We start from the raw sequence: 21,686 nt of genomic DNA on the forward strand, positions 1-21,686 counted from the left end.
CCATATCATGTTCCTCTGACAACTACCTCAGGTGTAAATATCTGTCCTTTAAGATTTCCAACATTAGACAGCTGGTCTTTTATTTTCTGTTCTCAAAACAACAAAATTGGTGCAAGTGCAACTCTAAAAAAACTATTAATTAGTCAGAGGATATGGTATCCTCACTAAACCTCAGCCACATATAAGTTAGGTGTCTCACATAATCCATCCAGCAAAATTCCCTCTATTGTCATAGAGGGAAAATAGGTGTTTCCAAAATGGGAAACAACTTGACAACTACTTTACACATTTTCACAGAATCACAGAATTGTGAGAGTTGAAAGGGATCTCTAGAGATCATTTAGTCTAACTCCCCTGCTAAAGTAAGATTGTCTAGAGCACTTTACTCAGGATTGCATCCAGGCAGGTCCTGGATGCCTGTTCCAGTGCTCTGTCACGCTCACACTAAATAATTTTTTTCTCATATTTAAATGGAACTTCCTATGTTCCAGCTTATGCCCATCATCCTGTCACTGCCAACTATTGAAAAGAGTCTGACTTCATCCTCCTTGAACCCACTCTTCAGATACTTGTAGGCATTAATAGGGTCTCCCCTCAGATTTCTCTTCTCCAGGCTAACAGAGTCCCAGCTCTCTCAGCCTTTCCTCATAAAGGAGATGCTCCAATCTCCCAGCCATCTTAGTTGCCCTCTGCTGGACTCTCTCCAGTAGTTCCCTGTCTCTCTTGAACTGGGTGCCCCAGAAATGGATGCAGTGTTCCAGATGTGGTCTCACCAGGACAGAATAGAGGGGAGAATGACCTCTCTCGACCTACTGGCCATACTCTTCCTTATGCAACCCAGGATTCCATTGGCCTTCTTGACCACAAGGGTACATTACTCCCTCATGGATAATTTACTATCTACCAGGACTCCCAGATCCTTCTCAGAACTGCTTTCCAGCAGGGTCATCCCTAAACTATATTTGTGCATAGGGTTCTTCCCCTCCAGGTGCAGGACCCTCCACCTTGCCTTGTTGAACCTCATTAGGTTCTTCTCTGCCCAGCTCTCCGGCTTGTCCAGATCATGCTGGATGGTAGCACAGATCAATAGTATGTCAGCTACCCCTTCCAGTTTGATATCACCAGTGAACTTACTGAGGATAGACTCTGTACTCTTGTCCAGGTCATTGATGAATGTACTGAACAAGACCAGACTGAGTATTGACCCCTGGGGGACACCACTGGTTACAGGCCTCCAACTCGATCCTGCTCCATTAATAACAGCCCTCTGAGTTCTGTCACATAACCAGCTCTCAATCCACCTCACTGTCCAGTTTTAGATGATGATATTTAAGTGAGACAAATCCAAAGTGGGTAAAGAACACTGTACCTATGCATACTGGTCTGGTCAATATTTTCTTTATTATATTATTCCTTTTTTTTTTTTTTTTTCCCCCCTTCCCAATTAAAATACAAAGCAAGGGCTGAAGTTCTGGTTTCTTTTCTCTGTTATCTCGGGAAACACATTTTTTTTGCAATGGTTGTTCATCTCTGTAAAACAGGAATATGTTTTTTTCCTCTCCTGGAAGCCAAATATAATGAGCAGTTGGTAAGTTTATGATGCCATAATTAGTGGAGCATGAAAGGTATTTGGCTAATAAGAGAAAATTTGGCTGAAGACTTTCCATGTAACAACAAATACCTAATTGATAGTCACAGGATAAGAATATTATTACCTTGGCTTCATCCCTAATAAATAGAGAGCTTTCTTCAGATATTAATATCTATAAGACTGAATTGCTTTTTAATTTGTCTCTTTTCACTTTCAGCTAACTACTGAGTGAGTTAATTAATAGGATTCCAAATTATGTGCTTCAAATAAGTGACTAGAATTAGGGAGGATGCTACAAAGTCAGAGAGCAAGGTCTTAGGAATGTAATTTGTGCTTGCAAATATGTGACTCTAAAGGAGCAATTATGTTTATCCAGTAAATATATTTATTATGGAAGTTTATGACAAGAAACAATTAAGATGTGATCTACAATGGAATTATCACAATAAAAGTCAGATACTTTTATTTATGAGAGAAGACAATTAATTGCAGTTTCACCTTCCTAACATCAGGACTTTTGAGGAAAAATGTATATATTAATATATACATACTTGTATGTATACAGGTAGATATATAAACATAGATGTACTTTCTTTTGTGCTGTTTTTCATATTAAAACAGGAATAATATAAGCACATCTTACAAACAAAACTAGATGGTGTAAGCTAACTTGTCAGTTAGATACAAAGTAATGATGGATGACCATTTTCCACAGGACTATTTTCCTTCAGTCTGTTTTAATTACAGCAATATTAATTGTCTTTTTTTCATACAATCTTACACAGTTTAACTACCATGACAGAAGCAGGTGAAAGACCTTGTCTTCTCAATCTGCTCAATAGTTGTACTAGATCAGCAAAAGATAAAAAAAACTTGCTCATCAGGTAAGATTCAGATATTCCTCAGATATGACAAGCATGTAGACTCAGCAAATACACTTCAAAGGAAAAGTAAATTATAAAAATGAAACAGAGAGCATAGATTCTTTCACAAATGCCTTTGAAGGCAATGCAAAATGTCACACAGTGTGAATTCAAGCAGTTTTAAACAGCTGGCATGAAATTTAAGACCTAAAATAATTATTTAAAGCCACTAATATTGTTTGCTTGGTTTATGTTTATGCATTTTTGTGATGAGAGTGGCTGAGAATATTCACTGTTAAATAGATGAAAATGTACATAACAGTACCTTGATTAAGGTTACACAGTAAAGCTGGAAATTTGGTACCTCGGGCACCAGCACACACTTACTCTGACATAAACACTATTGCTGGAGGTCTTCCACTTTATACAAAAAGAGAAAACTTGTATTTAGACAGGGCTGTAATACATCCATTTCCTTTTTGCCGTCTGTGTTAGTATTCTGCCCAGCAGACCAAAGAGAAATTTCCTCAAAATAGTGTTGGAGTATTTCAGGAGTAAAACTGGATCAGCTGCAAGAGAAGAAAAGTAGTCTTTTCTTTGTGCTGTTGTAGCTTATCTATAATTCCCAAAAATAGAAATACTGTTTTAAATCCCTATGGCATAAAAGGGAGTTGAGATTTACCAGAATCTGCTGAGTGCTCAAACCATTGGCCTAAGGGACTGCCGACAAGCACTGCTATAATTTATTCTTCTTCATTTAACCATTTTTTTCTCCCCCACCTGCCCTCTTTATTTTTTTTTCCTCCAGACAGATTATAGGGTAAATTTGTCCTACATTTAAACAAGTGCACACACACACACAAAGAAAAGTTTCAGAAATAACTACTTATTGTTTTATAACTATAAATACTATACAATTTGGGGAAAAAATAATATAAAATAATAATAATAAAAAAAAGAATCATAACCTGGGAAGAGACTGAAGTATCCCCAAGTCTTCAAATCCTATCTCCAGTATAAGTCTAACCCTACTATTTGTGGCTTAATATCAATATATCAACACAAGTGGATTACAGAGACTCTAACGGCTCCACATAAAGTGTCTGCAGGCCAATCTTGTCTTATATGGTTTTTTTTATTATTATTATTTTATTATATGATTCTACTCTTTGCTCAGTCTACTAATCACTGGTCCATCTGATAAGTCTGCTGCTGTGGCTATGTTGATTTGTGTGTAGTTGATCTTGTGGACCATGTCTAACAATGTGTGCATTTCATACAAGTGCCATAGTTTTTTTTATCAGAATAAACATTATTGGAATTCTATAGGGAAAAACTAAAATTAATTTAATTCTCTTTAACCCCGTGGTCCAGGAAGTAACTAAACTAAGTAATGTAAACTATCATTCATTGACTTAGAACATTTGAACAAATTATTATTTCAAGTTATATATCAATCAAGTTATATTACTTGATTGAAAGCATGTTAAAATGAATGTACATTGTTAGAATAAAAATTTAAAATAGCTCTACATTGTTAAAGCTCTGGTATAAAATGCTTAATTATTAAGCTAATTGTAATATTCATGTGATAAAGTCATACAACCTTTTAATACACTAGCAAGAAACACATAGCATAATTTAAATTAATATTTCTGACATTTTCATCATATTATTTGTAGCCAATATAGAATCAAGGTGTGAGACACTCACTTTAAGAACCTTGAAATTCTGAACATGGTTTTAAGTTTCTTCCTGTATATATTTGGCTTAAGAAACAAGTGATCCCCTGCACAGATGTTCTGTATTGTTCTCAAATAAAAACATATGCTGAATAACTGAAAAAAAAACTCCCAAAATTATTAATTCCACAGTTAGCTATAACAATCACAAAACCCTGTAGATGAGCATGATACAAATTATTCTTTCAGCTGTGTAACCTAAGAAGGCAAAATTAGTTTTAATTCCTCAATGACAAATGTATCACACAAAGAAATTTTTCCATACAAAGTGAGAATCACAAAATTATTGACATAGTTTGTTTCATTTTATTTTTCATGGATGTTCAAATGTTTATAGTACATTAATTAATTTAAAAAGTCAAATTTGTTGGTTTTTTGTTGTTTTTTTTTAAAGTTTGAGACAGCTCATGTAGAATGCTTTCTATCCAATCAAAACAAAAGCCCAGTAGGGATAATCTAAAGTGTTTGATAAAATAATACAAAACAGATCAATATAGAAAAACCTTACTGACTTATGAACAATAGCAAATAATAAAATTCAAATATTGATGTTTATTTTTGGAATAGTTCTTACAAAATTATCTTTAAATATAAGAGGCTTTCATGTTTTCTTTTTATAGAGCTTGACAAAGTAATTGTTATAAAAAATTATGTACTGATGAATATTCAGTTTTATTTTGCATGGAAGAAGGAAAATAATTCAGTTTATTACTCCACTAAATTGAATATATAAAAACTATATGGCTATGCCCTATGAAACATTTGTTTGTTTTGGTTTTGGATGGCCACAGGATCACAGGTGCATGAAGACTCAACCTTGATGAAAACTGTGGTCTCCACCATTGCACACAGCAGGTCTTACCTTTCCTAGTTCATTATTGACAAAATGGGATAATGAAAAATGTATCATTATTCTTAACTTTCAGATAAACATTTCCTGTACTGTAATGTGCCCACTTTTAAAGGACGATATGCCTGCCAAGCATCATTCATATGTACTGACAATTAAGTTTCTTCTCTGCTGCCATTTAGCCTTTTTGGAGACCAGTCTCTAAGGAGTCAGCAAATTGCCCCTAATTCAATCCCTCTGCTTCTAGGAAATGACAGCTGATACTACCTTCTACAGAAAAGACAGATGAGAACTGCATTCATTTTTCTCTCACCCGTTACTGTTCCTTGGTTGGCTTGCTGCATCTACTATACTTGCATAATCATGACACACATGGAAGAAAAGAAAACCTTACCCACCAAAAAAAAAAATATCTCTGACTTACTGTCTCACTTAGATAGCTGTCTTCCCATCTCATATGTTGAAATTGCTACTGTGATACAACTGTCTCTCTTCCTGGATAATAGACTTGGTTGGCCACTGAAAATGTGTAAATTCGTTACTTGAGTTCAGTGAAACTAATTTTGCCTCTTCTTTCCTGCTTTCAAAATGAATTTCAGTGGGAATGAAGTCGACATAGGACTGAGAGGATTATTATATCAGTTTCCCAGGAGAATTTTCTTTATGCAATCTTTGCACTACTCTTCTGGAAAATGTTCCTAAGTAACACATTAGGAGAAGAAACATTCTTTGAGGAAGCTTCAAGTCACAGTCATGTTATGTTTTTTTCACACAGGATGTCTAGGTTTTGTGCCTTTTTTTTTTCCCCTTTAAAAGAATGAATTCTGATTGTGTTTACAGGAAAGAATATTCACTTATTCTTACTTTTTCAATATGATCAGAATTGCACCATACACATGGGGAAAGAGGCAAGTGAAGTCTTGCAGTATATATTACTGTGAGGAACTGTTTCTTTTTGTTGAGCACATACACCTTGCTTTAATATGTGTTTAATAGATTTGGCATATCTGTTGTTGCATAATATCAACACATATCAATGTTTTTCATGTCTGCCCCCAAACAGGATAATTAAATCAAAATAAACATACATACACCTACATTTATATGTATAAATACTGATGTTAAGGTATGTAAGTAGATTACACAGCCCTAGTCTGATATTTATCTAAATATCTAAACTGAACAGAACATGAAAAACATGAGAACAAGAGCTTAGCATAAGAAAGTGGTGAACACAGTTAATAAGAAAGTAATTATCTGACAAAAGTTTCAGACAACAACATGAGGTAGGGTAGGATTTTGCATCCAATTATGGGAAGTTATGTGAAAGAGACACACCTGTCAGATAATTGAAGGGGAACACTGAGGACCTGCTGTGGACTGAGAATTTACAAGGGTGGTAGTGCCTCAGTAAATCTATCAAAAAACTCAAATTTGGATACAGATACAGCAGACCTGGGACTAGAAGAGAGCACTTAGTTATGAACAAGTTGGGAGGAGAAAAAGGAAGAGAAAGATCAGTGTGGATGAGGAACAAATTTGGGAAAGTGGAGACAGAAAGATACATGTTGTCCTAGTTTGAACCAGGATGAAGCCAATTTTCCTTTACTGGTTGTTTGTTTTTTGTTGTGTTTTTTTTTCCTTCAGTAAGCTTTCTTATAACTAGCAGCAAGTATTCCAGCTAGTGGACTGATAACACTGGTATGTTTATGTTACTGCCTAGATTCCAAGTTCACCTCTTTGCCCTGTTGCCTCAGACAGTACCGTGAGAAGGAGAGTCTTATTTATGACCTCCCTATAGGAGGCTGGACTAGATGGACAGAAGAATTGACCAAAGTATTCCGCTCTACATATCTACGTAAGCTCAGAGAAAGGTCAGAGATCACAGAAGACAACTTCCTTCCTGCTTCTTCTTCCCTTCTCTTCCACTCATGGCTGACTTCCAAGGAGGACTTCATCTATCCATCACCATTGACCCCATGACTTGTGCATTCCTGACCCTCATATCTCTATCCTCATCTCCTGTCTGCTCTGCCACACTCTCTCCAGCAGTGGTCTGAGACTTTTCAGGACTGTTTACAGCTAAGGAAAGTTCTGTGGAAATTTCTGGGGGTTGGGGGAGGCAAGAGGCTTTTGCACATTCCTGAACACATTTGTATATAATTGTACATATCTTCTTTTATCATTAGTGTCTAATTAAAGCCGTCTAGTTTAGTTTTCAAAAAAGTCTCTCTCCATAATTTTATCTCTCCTTCCCTACCTCGAGGAGTGGGTAGGGAATCAAGAGCATTGTTGTCTCAGGTTTAATTGCCAATCCTGAGTCAAACTGTGACACGTGTGAAAAAGACTTTTGGCCATTTTGCTTTTCTGCTGTGTACCTGATTACTTCAGTCTTTCCAATCTTCTTATTAAACTTTCTCACAATTTTCTCTGTGACTGCTTTCTACTCTGAGATCATGTGTGTGAACTGCTAGAGAAGTTCAGGAAATATATGGATATAGGAGCCAGCAACTGGAGAGACAGAGGTCTTGATCCGTGGTCAGCTGCTAGGTAGATCCAAATTTTTGTGTGTATCTATATGTGTGTTCTGCTAGTTAACTTGAAGCTGGACTAGCCAGTGAGGAGGAATACCCTAGGAAAGATCCAGGGTCTGAGTTACTGAATAAGTTGAGGACCTAGGATCTAGGCATTAGTATTATGTGAACTTAAAGTCTGTCTTGATACTCCAGAGATCTGTGAACCTGGGTATGACTGTGGGTTAGAGAGTTAGGGCACACTTACATGAACAACACTGAATCCTGTTCCCTTCCTCCAGGACTAAATTTTTTCTTGATAAATCACAGAATCCCAGGGGTTGGAAGGGACCTCGAAAGATCATCTAGTCCAACCCCCCTGCCAGAGCAGGGTCACCTAGAGCACATCACACAGGAACACGTCCAGGTGGGTTTTGAATGTCTCCAGTGAAGGAGACTCCACAACCTCTCTGGGCAGCCTGTCCCAGTGCTCTGTCACTCTCACAGGAAAGAAGTTTGTCATATTTACATGGAACCTCCTATGCTCCAGTTTGCATCCATTGCCTCTTGTCTTATCACTGGACATCACTGAACAAAGCCTGGCTCCATCCTCATGACACTCACCCTTTACATATTTGTAAACATTGATAAAATAAAATAAAATAAAATAAAATAAAATAAAATAAAATAAAATAAAATAAAATAAAATAAAATAAAATAAAATAAAATAAAATGTTTGGCTTAATTACATCTTTAAAATTACTGAAATAATCCTCCCAAACACACTTCCTTGTTATCTAGGGTTATGAGTAAACCTTTAAACAAATTTTCTCTTTTAAAGGCCTGACTCTCAGCTGTTATGAATTAGCATATATTCACTGAAAGGTGTTAATTGAAGCACCTGTGGCATTAGTAGAGCTATATTGATTTAAATCAATAAGAAACTGCCCAATATTCCAATAAAAACACTTCAATATAATTTGTTCGAAATACTATATTAATTTCAGGATGGAATACAGGAATATAAATGTTTTCATCTATGAACATAAAAATGGTTGACATTTCCTGGCTCAGAAGATCTTAAATAACTTAATTATTTTTCATAAGACATTTTAGACAATTTCAACATGCTAAGTACGTTATCTTTATGTCTATTTACACAATACACAATAACAGCCATGTTAAGTACATGGTGACATCTGGCTACGGAGTAAGATTGTCCCTTAGGCAAAGGTGCAAATCTTAGACCTTAGTAGCTTATTTTGATTTTACTATGGGTAATTTCAGCTTGACTCATCCCAGAAGCATGGAGTATTTTAAAAGCAGTGAGTATTTTAAACTTCCCATCATATCTCACAGAATGGAAGATTTTGCTGTAATGGATATTGAAGCACAATTCATGGACAGTTTGTTTCCAGTAGGTATATAAAATGTTTTGGCATGCTTTCAAGTGCTTAATTCAAACTGCTTTATAGTTTAATAAATACTCTAGTCACAAGTGAGCATGTTCTCCTCTTCACTGCCAGTGTGCCTGAGGCTTCACTGAAAGAGAAACACATGGAGTGTTCTCTTTGGGAGTGCAAGTTGCTGAATAATATAGATACTGAATTCTGGGTCTACATTGCCATAGCTAAGCTCAAAGGATTGATTTTGTCAGATTGTGCTTGTGCTTTCCTTTGTTTTGGATTCAGCCTATCAAACCCCTCCAGCTTTTGATGTTTCTCCTCATAGCTTGTCTATTTTGCAGCTTTTTAATCTGTGTTATTTGATTCTGAGGTATTTTCCGTTTGCCTACTTCTAGTACTGCAGGCTTGCATAGGGTTTGTACAAATGTATAACAAAATCTACTCCCTGTTCTCTGTCTTTATAGAATTCACTCCATTGGACAATTCATTTGGTGACATCTCTCTTTACATATAGGCATGTGTGTCACTGTGCTTTGGGGTCAGGTTTACCAAAGCCTTTTTGGAGTGCAAGGCAGCTCTTACCAAAGACACATGCAAGGAGTCTTTTTCCATTAAAAGCAAGGGGACAGTTGGAGACAGAGGAGCTTTGTGGGAACCTGGGGGCCAGCCAAGGCCAACCCCATGCCCCAAGAGAACACTGTAACTTCACACAACTCAGAAGTATCAATAATACTGCCCCCAGCCACACACAAATTGAAAAGCAATAAGGGCTAATTTGCTAGTGTTATGAAGTAATCATATTAAAAGGAATTACAGTTCAACATTCACAGAGGTGTTACTGTCTGCTCACTACCTGCCTCGCAAAGGGAGTGAAAGTTCATTCAACCTCTGAATTCTTAAAGAAAGGAGCAAAAATTATTCAAAATATGCAACGGTGGGAGAACCTGAGCCATCAAGCTGAGTAAATGTCTGACTAACAGTGTGATCTTTTTTTTTCAGTCTTGTCCTTTGTTTTTCTTCCACATACATCCTCTCTGTTTATAAGCTTGACTTGTTATATCATGTTTGATTTATACTGTACAAGGCAGGAATCCTCTTTGTGCCGGATCTGACTGGTATACAACATGTTTATGTGTGAAAAATATATATGCGAGTCAGAGAAGAAGAGATTATCTGAGTAAGCAGAAGCATAAGTGAAAAACTCTTAAAGCATCTTTGCAGAATCTGAGCTCAGGTGCTTTGCTGACCTGAAGTACATTTGCCTTTTTAAGGCACTTATCTGTATGCATCCCATGAAGTTTTCTTGGTAGGTGCTCTGTGTGCTTTTGGCAACACTAATAGAAGATATTTGTCTAATTTACCAAAATCAACAAAATTAAATTTGATATTTTAAACGTTAAATTTTCTTTCCTATCTTCCTCTATCTTTTGCAAATTCCTAAGTACTGGGTTCAAGGCGACTAGTAATATTATAAAGTAAAATAGTAGAAAAGGCAAGGCAAGGCAAGGCAGAGCAGGGCGGAGAAGGGCGGAGCAGAGCGGAGCAGGGCAGGGCAGGGCAGGGCAGGGCAGGGCAAGGTAGAAAAGGAGAAGAGAGGAGAGGAGAGGAGAGGAGAGGAGAGGAGAGGAGAGGACTAATGCACTGTTTGCATTATAGTGACTATATTATATCAAGGAACTAGTTATAAAAAGCTTTAGGTAGCTATATATACTTTAACCCATATTTTAGATGCCAAAGTAAGGAATATCAAATTCTCATGACACATTGCTGATCTATCAAGTGGCCAGGGTATTAATCTGAAATAGCATAGCCTAAAACCCCAGGTTTCCTTAGGTAATTTCAGTCATTGTAATTTCTCTACAAGATTCCAAAGTTTTGGGAAGTTTTAGGTCTGGTACATATATTTAGTTTATATATCCAATGGTACAGTTTGGAGAAGTGAAACACTTCCCATTGTATATTATGGTAAAATTATGGATAATTTAAACTTACTGGACAAATACAAATCTGTGACACCAGATTTGGTGCATTCAGAGATGCTAAAATATGTGGGTTATGTCACTGGAACACGTGACATAATCACTGTCATCTGTGATTGTCTGTGAATAATCATCTGTGAAAAGCCATAATAATTAGGGGAAAAAGAGAAAACATCAAATCTGACCTCAAAAAGATACACAAGAGTTTTCAGGGAAGTATGTACCAGTCAGCCTGACTTCAGCCACTGGGAAAACAATAGAGAAAAATGTCTCTTTGAAGCCATTTCCAAACACATGAACAACAAAAAGCTGATTTTTAGCAACCAGCATGAATTTACCAAGGAGAAATCATGCCTCACCAGCTTGATTGTATGCTGTGTTGTATTAACTGACTGTATGGATAATAACAAAACAGAGGCTTATCATTATCCTTATTTTAGCAACATGTTGACATGGTCTCTCAAAGTATCCTTGTTGCCACTGCTCTGGGTGCACTAATAAGACTTAATAACCCTGATCAGCCTCACCGGGGGTTTCCCACCCATGCATCTTACCCATGACCACAGGAGAGCTCTATTTAAGCTCAGTCCTTTCTTTCTTTGTCTGAAGTCTGTTGGAAGAGCATTGGTTTATAGCATGCTGTGTTTGTATAGCCTCTTGGATCAGAGCTAGATTTGAGGACTGCCTTTTATATTTAGTATTTACCTATCTGGTCATTACTGGGCCTGATCTTAACACTGAACTCTGGATGGGCTTCTTGGTTTGACCTTGAATCTATCTTTTTACCATAAACCTGCTTGATGATTTGGACTCTTGGTTGGACTTGGGTTGCTACCATATCCTTTTCTGACAGTCCTTGAGCTACTGATATCACCATTTATTTGACTTGTTTACTATTGGTACTATGGTTTATTTTTGAGGCAATTGCTTGGTCAGTGTGTAGCAGTGATGGAAACTGAATTTCATTAGTTGCAGTAATTGATGAGAGTATGTTGGAGCTTGAGAATGTGTATTACAGTAAGGTTATCTGTTCACAAGCCTTGTAAGTGGGAGAATAAAAAAGAGGAAGATAAAAAACTCTAAAGATATAGAAACATAGACGTGATGAAACAAACATGGAGATAATGACAAGAAACAAACCTTGCCAGTTACACTAATTGGTGGGCTATCAAGAAGTTACAGGTTTCTCTCTCATGAAGATGAACTGGGACTTTGCTTTTGGTAAATTGTAAACTAAGGGGAATCCATGACACCAGACTAGGAGGAGTGAGGGGATCTATAGGATTGTACAATCCCATACAGGGAGAGAAGAGACCAAGGAGGAGCAAAGAGAAGATCTAGAAATAAAGGAATCGAAAACAGAAGGCTCTGTGTAAATTACACTAAATTTTAGAGCATTTTAGTTTCATGTTTCAAGCTTGAAATGATAATTCAATTAAATTTTCAATCCATTTAGTAATTTTACTATCTTTCAACAAAATTAGTGAATGCTTCATACATATATATTTCTTACATGCAGTGTTACCAGTCACCATATGTAATATAGGCAACATGAAGTATTTTTTTGACTGCTTGGTCATGTAGTGGGAAGCTCAGAATTTATAAGCTTCTAAGAACATTAGCTAAATGCAACTAAAATCATGCCATTGAAACTAAACTACTTTGATTTAATAGACTAGGAGAAAGACACAAAGTCCAGTGTAGTCCAGCAAACAAATGGAAAATCCTGTTTATGAGTACTAGTCCACTGTTCTGTGTACTAGGAAACAATATTCCTCATAAATATATATTCATTATTTTTCCTTCAAGAATTTGTTATAAATACACAGATAGTTTTCTAAGTTTTCTCTTTTCGTCTTCTCTCACAATGAAAAAATATATATCCTTTACCACTGAAATCCATCTTACTTAATTATTCTAGCATTTCTTAATAGCTTCTTAAATAAGCAAAATTAGTGAAAATGAAATAGCTAAATGGTATTAAAAGGGAAATGCCTGAGAAATTAATAACATAAGTAAAACGTGCATTGGAGAGAGCTGTAATTAAGCTTGTCACGCCTTCCACTACTCTAGCAATGCTGAACTAAGAGGATTTACCTTAGAAAGGCTTCAAGTATTTGAAGACAGGGAAGAAAAAATACCAAAGCCCTTGAAAAGTATGCTAAAATAAATGAGCAATATAAGAAGAAAACCAACAATTTTACAAGAGTAAGGGCATTTTTGTTCACAACACATCTACCTGTCTGACCTTAAACATAATTTCTCAATTTATTTATTTTTTTATTGTTAGCTTGCAAAACATACATAAGAATAGATGTCTGTCTTTCAACTCCCACAACATATATATCTCATTATCAGAATACAGACAGCAAACAAAGAGTATATAAAATAATTGTATCTTTCCGTCTGTTGTATTTTGCAGCACATTCAGAAATTATTAACAGATTTTTTTTGGAATGCGACACAAACTGTCACTAACTGATATGTATAGAAGGATGGATTGAATGACTATAAAAGGATAACTTGACTGCTTCCATGAAACTTATTTATGAATAGCAACAACAACAAAAAAATACCCTAGAAAGGTGCAACAAACTCATGAGTTGTACAGTGATTCTCTGCTGTAAGCAAAACTTGATAGCATATTTTTTTCTTCAGTTCTTAATCTTAGATGCTGAGCTTGTTTGGTTAGAAGGAAAAAGTTGAAAAAGTTATGATCATTTTTAGAAAAAAAAAAGAATGTTTTTGTGTCTGTTTCCACAGGCATGCTTGTTTTCTGAAATATCTGTCACAAAGTGTGTGATGTTAAAGATCATCTAGTTCCAATCCTCCTGCATGGGCAGGCACACCTACAGCTAGATCAGGTAGCTCAAAGCCCCATCCAACCTGGCCTGGAACATCTTCAGGAAGGGGACATCCACAACCTCCCTGGGTAACCTGTTCAAGCATTTCACCACCCTCACAGGAAAGAGCTTTTTCCTAATGTCCAAGCAGAATCTCCCCTTTTTAAGCTTCAAACTGTTGCTCCTTGTCCTCTCACTATACGCCCGTGTAAAAAGCTCTATTCCAGCTTTGTTGTAGGCCCCCTTCAGGTATTGGAAAGTTGCTAAAAGCTCACCACAGAGCCTCTTCTTCTCTAGTCTGAACAACCCCAACTTCCTCAGCCTGTCTTCATAGTGGAGGTGCTCTGGACCTCTGATCATCTTCATGGCTCTCTTCTGGACATGCTAAAGGAGTTCTATATCTTTCTTATATTGGAGACTCCAGAACTGGGCAGAGTACTCCAGGTGGGGTCTCACCAGAGTAGAGGGGGAGAATCATCTCTCTCAACCAGCTGGCTATGCTTCTTTTGATGCAGCCCAGGATACAGTTGGCTTTCTGGGCTGCAAGTGCACTTTGATGACTCATGTTAAACTTCTGGTCCACCACTACTCCCAAGACCTTCTCCGAAGGTCTGTCCTCAAAGAGTATCCTTGCTCCTGTCCTCAAAGAGTATCCTTGCTCCTCCCAACCTGTATTCATGGATGGGATTGCCTCCACCCAGGTGCAGAACCTTGCATTTGGCCTTGTTGAACTTCATGCAGTTTGCACGAGCCCACTTCTCAAGCCTGTCAAGATGCTGGATGGCATCCCTTCCCTCTAGCGTGTTGACTTCACCATACAGCTTAGTGTCATCAGCAAATTTGCTGAGGGTGTATTCAATTCCACTGTCCATGATGTCAGCAAAGATGTTAAATAACACTGGTCCAATTACCGACCCTTGAGAAACACCACTTGTCACACAGCTCCATTTGGACACCAAGCCATTGATTGCAACACTTTGGGTACGACCAGACAGCCAGTTACTTATCCAAAGGGTGGTCCGTCCACCAAATCTCTATTGTTTGGGTAAACTTGTAGAACCAAAGACTTGGAAGAGAGTGTAAGTACTGTAAGTTGAATTTTTGAAACATTTAATTCAAAACAGTAGATATAAAGAAAGCTTACATTGTTCTTTCAGAGCACTGGTTGTCATTTGCCTTGACTTCAGTAAGGCTTTTGATACCGTCTCCCCTAACATCCTCGTAAGAATACTCAACAATTGTGGAATAGATGATTGGACTATGAGGTGGATTGAAAACTGGCTCAACAACAGAGTTCAGAAGGTTGTGATCAGTGGCAAGTTGAGGTTTGTGGCCAGTGGTGTTCCTCAGGGATCAGTACTGGGTCCAGGTTATTTTTACTGTCTTCATCAATAACCTGGATGAGAAGATAAGAGTATATCCTCAGCAAGTTTGCTGATGATATGAAACTGGGAGTGATGGTTGACACACTGGAAGGCTGTGCTGCCATCCAACCAGGTCTAGACAGGCTAGAGAGCTGAGAGAAGGTGAACTTCAAGTTCAATAAGGACAAGTGGATTCCTGCATGTGGGGAGGAATAATGTCCGTCACCAGTGCAGATTAGGGGTTGTCCTGCTGGAAAGCAGACCCATGGAGGAAGACTTTGGAGTCCAGTGGACAGCAAGTTATCCATGGGACAGCAATGTACCTTTGTGCACAAGAGGGCCAATGGTATCCTGGGGTGCATTAAGAAGAGTGTGTCCAGCAGGTCAAGGGATTTTCTCCTTCCCCTCTATTCTGCCCTGGTGTGGCCACACCTGGAATAATGTATGCAGTTTTGGACTCCCCAGTTCAAGAGAGAAAGGGATCTGCTGGAGAGAGTCCAGTGGAGAGCTACGAGGATGGTTAAGGGTCTTGAACATCTCTCTTATGAAGAAAGGCTGAGAGACCTGCAGTTGTTTAGTCTTGAGAACAGAAGACTGAGCGAAGTTCTTATTAATGTCTATAAATCTCTGAGGGGTGGATGTCAAGAGGAATGTGACAGTCTCTTTTCGGTGTTGCCCAGAAATAGGACAAGGAACAATGGGTTTAAGCTAGAATATAGGAGGTTCCACCTCAACATGAGAAACTTCTTAACCAGGTATGCACTTCTATACCCAGGTACATAAACATCCAGAAAAGAAAAATATGTCATTGAACCATATTGAAGAAAACACTTGTTTCTTTTCTTTTAACCAAAACTTGTATGTATTTTAAATAAAATCTTAAAGTTAGATTTTTTTCCAGAAATATAGTGAAAACATAGATATTTGAGGATCAGCTTGATCTGAAAATTTAGATTATTGTGTATTCTTTTCAGAACAAAATGCTTTAATTTCAAACCAAATTACTTCAAGATAATAGTCTTTAATGAAGTAGCTAAATAATAATTGATACATATTTTTTGAATGGGCCAGTTCTTTCATATTTAAGTGGTTTTTTTTGGTTTTTGTTTGTAGTTTTTTTTTTTTTATCAACATCTGTCATTGTTGCCTACATTAATCTTTATGGATGGGCCATCTTCTGTTTTTATGCATTTTATTGAAGACTGAAAATGTACATCTATAGTTTAAAAAAAAAAAAAAAAAAAAAAAAAAAGAGGGGAACGGTCAAAAGAAGTTTCTAGGCACTTTTTCCCTCCTCACCTTGCACTGAATGAATTACATTTATTTTTCATAAATCTCTTTTTTTAATTATTATTCTTGGATTTTTCTTAAATTTGTGGGCTAGTTTTGATTTGCATCCAATTGTATGATGACTGCTTTTTTTGCCTTTTACTCAATAAAGAAACTTCATTGCAGTTGGACTGATGCTAGATATTAAAAAAACATGAATGTTATTATAATTATGCATAATTGTAATTACACGCATGCACTTACAATTATACATAATTTTAATTATACATTATGTAATTGTACATAATTGTAATTAGGTAACTATGCCAGATAGTCAGAGATTTTAGAGATGAAAAAGACCTACTCTTTTGGGTTCCCACTCTATTCTGGTGCATGTGCAGTATCATTGATTACGCAATACCAGTATTCCTTACAACCTCCTGTAATCCATTTTTAAAATGACTCAGAGGTCTTAATGCCAGCTTTTTTGCCAGTGCTAAAAAGCTAATACCTCTCATGTTCAGTCTCTATACAACCTATTCTTACCATAACTGTTGTAATATTGCACTTAAATATTCAATAAAGAGCATAAAGTCAGCCTGAAATGTTCACACAGAAAACTAGCCATGCTTTTAACTCTTCAGCTCTATCAGAATTTATGTTAAAAAAATTTTTCTCAAGTATTTTGCTTTTATGCAAATTGAACATAGAATATGAACCATTTGTTGAGAAATGTAGATGTATGGACATCCTCAGAATGAAGGTGAAGGGTCTTTGACTCTTACATTTCAGGAAATGTTTTTCATCCATATAGAAAAAAACCCAAACAACTATTTGAAAAACAGGCATACCCTATGTCCCTAGATGAAACCCAGATACAAATAAGGAAACAATAAAAAATTTAGAGTGTGGAAGAAGAAAAGATAAGCCCTCTTGTGTCTTAATGTGTAGCTTGATTTAAAAAATTTGCTCTGAGCCTAAGGCGAAATATAGAAACAATTGAAGAAACACAAAATCAGCAGTTTATACTTCTTGATTAGGACCTTATCCAGTAAATTAAAACTCTCCCCTTTAACAAAATTGATCTTTTTATTCCTGACTTCACTCTGAATTAGGTGTGAGAAACTAAAAGAGGACAAGGTGGGGTTAGAAGGCATTTTAAAGGCTATGTAGCTCTGAGGTACTCAGGAGCCATCTGGCTTTCTAATAATAATAAAATGTGTCTTTATAGGAAGGGTTTTCCTGAGTTAGCTAAGAATAAAAAAAATGTTGAAATTACTAGATCACTGAGAATAGTGTTGTTTTTATTAGAACATCCATCCTGGTACACAGGAGGCTTAATACACTTTCAACTGAATAGAGCTGAAAATCCACTTTTTCTCTTCAGGGAATATTCTGTAATCTTAATTTGCATTTCTATTTTTCTTGTTGAATTCTATACAATAAGAGCAGCTAGATAATAATAAAACCAATCTAGAAAATAGGATTGCTCAAAGAACTGAAAACTCAGAATAATAACAAAACTGCTAAGCATGTCTGGTACTTCTCTAAAATTGTGCTAGAGAAGTCTTTATGGCTTTTTATTATTTATTTCTAGAGCCTCAAAGACAGGTCCTGGACTGATCTCCAAGATGTCACTTTCTCCTTTGAAATGTTCTGCTTCATATATCTTCAGATAATAATCTAGAGTATGAAAGCTAAGGAAATACTACAGTAGAATATCAGTGTTTAATGGAAAATGTAATCAAAAGGATTCAAAGAATAAAGATAGTAGTGTAATTTTCAGAAGTTACTACTTATTTGGTGTCATCATTATTCTTGTACAATGAATTATATACTTTGAGAGAGTGAAGCACAGGTTCTGACACCTGTCAAGTGATTTTAAGGACGGTTTTTAATACGTGGTGATACAAATGAGTTCAGATTCTGGCCCTTTAATTTTTATTTTAGTAGGACATACTGCTGCTGTTCAAATCTTAATACTGTTTCTGTTCAAAACTATGGAAATCTTAGAGTATTAATATATCACAACGTACAACATTCTAAATTATTATGCAAAATGCAGAGTGAAAATGCTTATTTTAGCAATGTTTAATACATTTTTTGTTTTTCCCAAGCTGCATGATAATTTACATTAATCAAAATAAGGACAGGTGTGACTTGTCTGTGTACCTTTGCTATGCACCTATTCAACAAAAAAATAACTTTATTTTATTTCACAGTTCAATGTGTTAAAATTAAAATTATCTAATGTTAAATATTTTTGAGGCAGTGCTGACTCTTTTAGCATTTCAAGACAGAAAATTACATGAAAAGAGTACTTTCAAACATATACATTTAGTTGAAAATGGCTGTCTTATTGTGAAGATGAGAAATACAAAGTAACTGAAGTAATTATTTCAAGCTTTGACATTTGTCAACACCCTCGTGTAATGCCTCTTATAGGCACTCATCAGTGCCTACAATCAGGAATTACTACGGGTGCTATTGTTAAAAGAACACTAAACTTTGGAATTATTTCCTGACCTGAAAACTCACTTAAAAGAATCTAGAATATCTGAAGTCAGGAAGTGCCTTAAATAGGTGTTTGTGAAATGGAGTTTCAAAACCACTACAGCAATATTGAAGAAAAAGAGTAGGTCAGGAAGTAAGAATACAGTAAAAAATAAAAACACAACACCTGTAAGGCTCTCACAAAGCTTAAAACCTTTGTCAGGGATGTAAAAAAACCCCAAACAAACACAACACAAAAAAATCCACAAAAAACAACCAGCCATGTAAAAAACCCCCACAAAACTTTCACCTGTTACTTTTGCGGCTGCATCAAGAATTGTATCAAAAGTGTTACCAGTCTTTTTAGTGAGGTATTAGGGAATGCATCTCTTTTAACCAATCACATATCTCTAGTCTGCTCCTAAAAAATTTCAGTTGTTTATAAGCAAACGGATTTCTGTTGGGTAAAGAGTACAGTCTGAGACACTAAAAGCAGCAATTTACATTTATACGATAACTGATTCCATTTAAGATATCTTTAAAATACCATGTATGATAAATTTTAACGAACGTTAAATTTAAATTAACCATCTAGTCTTGTAACCTAGTCTGCAGAAATGGGTTTTATATTTGTGCAAATAGTTGATAACTTCATTTTGTTTATTTTTTTGTTTCTTTCTTGTTATTTTTTCTTTTCATTCAATCACCTAGTTATTAGGATACTTGTCCATGTAACTGAACTATATATAAATTTGCTTTTGTCAGCTTCAGAACACATTTTAAAATATTGTTCTTCATCACTGAAATGAAAATTATCTGCAACATTCAAGACAGCCTATATCAATTTAATATCTTGAAACAGTTTCAGAGATTAGCCAGCCAAACACAGCAAAAACATTTGGAAGTTTGTGATTAGGTTATAACTTGTAAAAAGAAGCCCTTCATTCTAACCTAATACTAAATAACTTGTGCATTTTTTGTACTCAAAACAGATGAAGGCATAATGTTTTATGTAGTCTTCTGGAATGTCAGCCTTTAGAAGGAAACTATATAATCCTACTGGGAATACTTTCTAATATTATGGAACCACAGAATGTTTGGAGTTGGAAGGGACCTTGAAGATCATCGAGTTCCAACTCCCCTGCATGGGCAGGGACATTTTCCACTAGAACAGGCTGCTCAGGGCCCCATCCAGCTTGCTCTTGAACACCTCTAGGGATGGAGTTCCCACATCTCTGGGCAGCTTGTTCCAGTGTCTCACCACCCTTACACTGAATAATTTATGCCTGTTCTCTAACTTAAATCTCTCTTCTTTCAGCTTAAAACCATTACCCCTCATCCTCTCACTGCAAGCCCCTGTAAAAAGACATTCCCCAGCTTTCCTGCAGGCCCACTTCAGGTACCAGAAGGCCACTATGAGTTTCCCCTGGAGCCTTCTCTTTTTCAGACTGAACAACCCCAACTCCCACAGCCTGTCCTCAGAAGAGAGGTTCTCCAGCCCTCAGATCATTTTTGTGGCCCTTCTCTGGGCACGTTCCAACAGGTCTACATCTTTCTTGTGCTGAGGGCACCAGAGTTGGATGCAGTATTCTAGGTGAGGTCTCACCAGGGCAGAGTAGAGGGACATAATCACCTCTCTCAACCTGCTGGCCACACTTCTTGTGATACAGCCCAGGATGGAGCTGGCCTTCTGGGCTGCAACTTCACATTGGTGGCTTATGTCCAGCTTTTGATCCACTAGTACCCCCAGGTCCTTTTCCACAGGACTGCTTTCAAGCGTGACCTCCCCCAGCCTGTATTCATATCTTGAGTTGCTTCAGCCCAGCTTGTCCATGTCCCTTTGGATAGCATCCTGTCCCTCTGGCATACTGACTGCACCACTCAGCTTGGTGTCATCAGCGAACTTGCTGAGGGTGCTCTCAATGCCACCTTCAATGTCATTAATGAAGATATTAAACAACACTAGGCACAGCACTGACTCCTTGAGAGACACCACTTGTCATTCTTTTTCATCTGGACTTAAAGCCATTGACCACTACTCTCTGGATGCGACCATCCAGCCAATTCCTTATCCACTGAACAGTCCACCCATCAAACCCATATCTCTCCAATTTAGAGACAAGGATATTGTGGGGGACCATGTCAAAGGTCTTGCAGAAGTCTAGATAGATGACATCCACTGCCTTTTCTTGGTCGACTGATGTAGTCACTTTGTTGTAGAAAGTGACTAGGTTGGTCAGGCAGGATTTGGTCCTGGTAAAGCCATGCTGGATGTCTTGGATCACTAAGATCCTACTTGGATCATGTGTTCTAGGAGGATCTGTTCCATGATCTTTCCAGGCACAGAGGTGAGGCTGAAAGGTCGGTAACTGTCCGGCTCCTCCTTTCTACCCTTTTCAAATATGCGCGTAACATGTCCATGTTTTGCCTAATTTTAAAATTAATATGTTGGGGGTTTTTTTAAACTACAGGGGAAAAATTACAAAGACTCTGAGAGCAGGAATATAAGAAAGGTTAAAGTGATACTTTAATCATAAATAAGAGGCAATTGCCCATGTCAGGCTGATTGCTTCTGGGTTTTGTTTGCGGATGTAAGATATCCTGACATCACTTCAAAGAGTCTTTTTTTCCTCATGCTTAGAAATAGCTGGGAGAACAGTAAGAGCAGAATGTTTTACTGAAAAACAAACAGATATGTCCAATAATTTGAAGCATGTTTTACATTTTCTTTTGTTTAAAACAATAAAAAATGTATGCATGTTGATATTGAAGT

Source organism: Chaetura pelagica, unplaced genomic scaffold (genome assembly GCF_000747805.2).
Source record: "Chaetura pelagica isolate M959 unplaced genomic scaffold, ChaPel_1.0 scaffold29, whole genome shotgun sequence".
NCBI classification, from domain to species: domain Eukaryota; kingdom Metazoa; phylum Chordata; class Aves; order Apodiformes; family Apodidae; genus Chaetura; species Chaetura pelagica.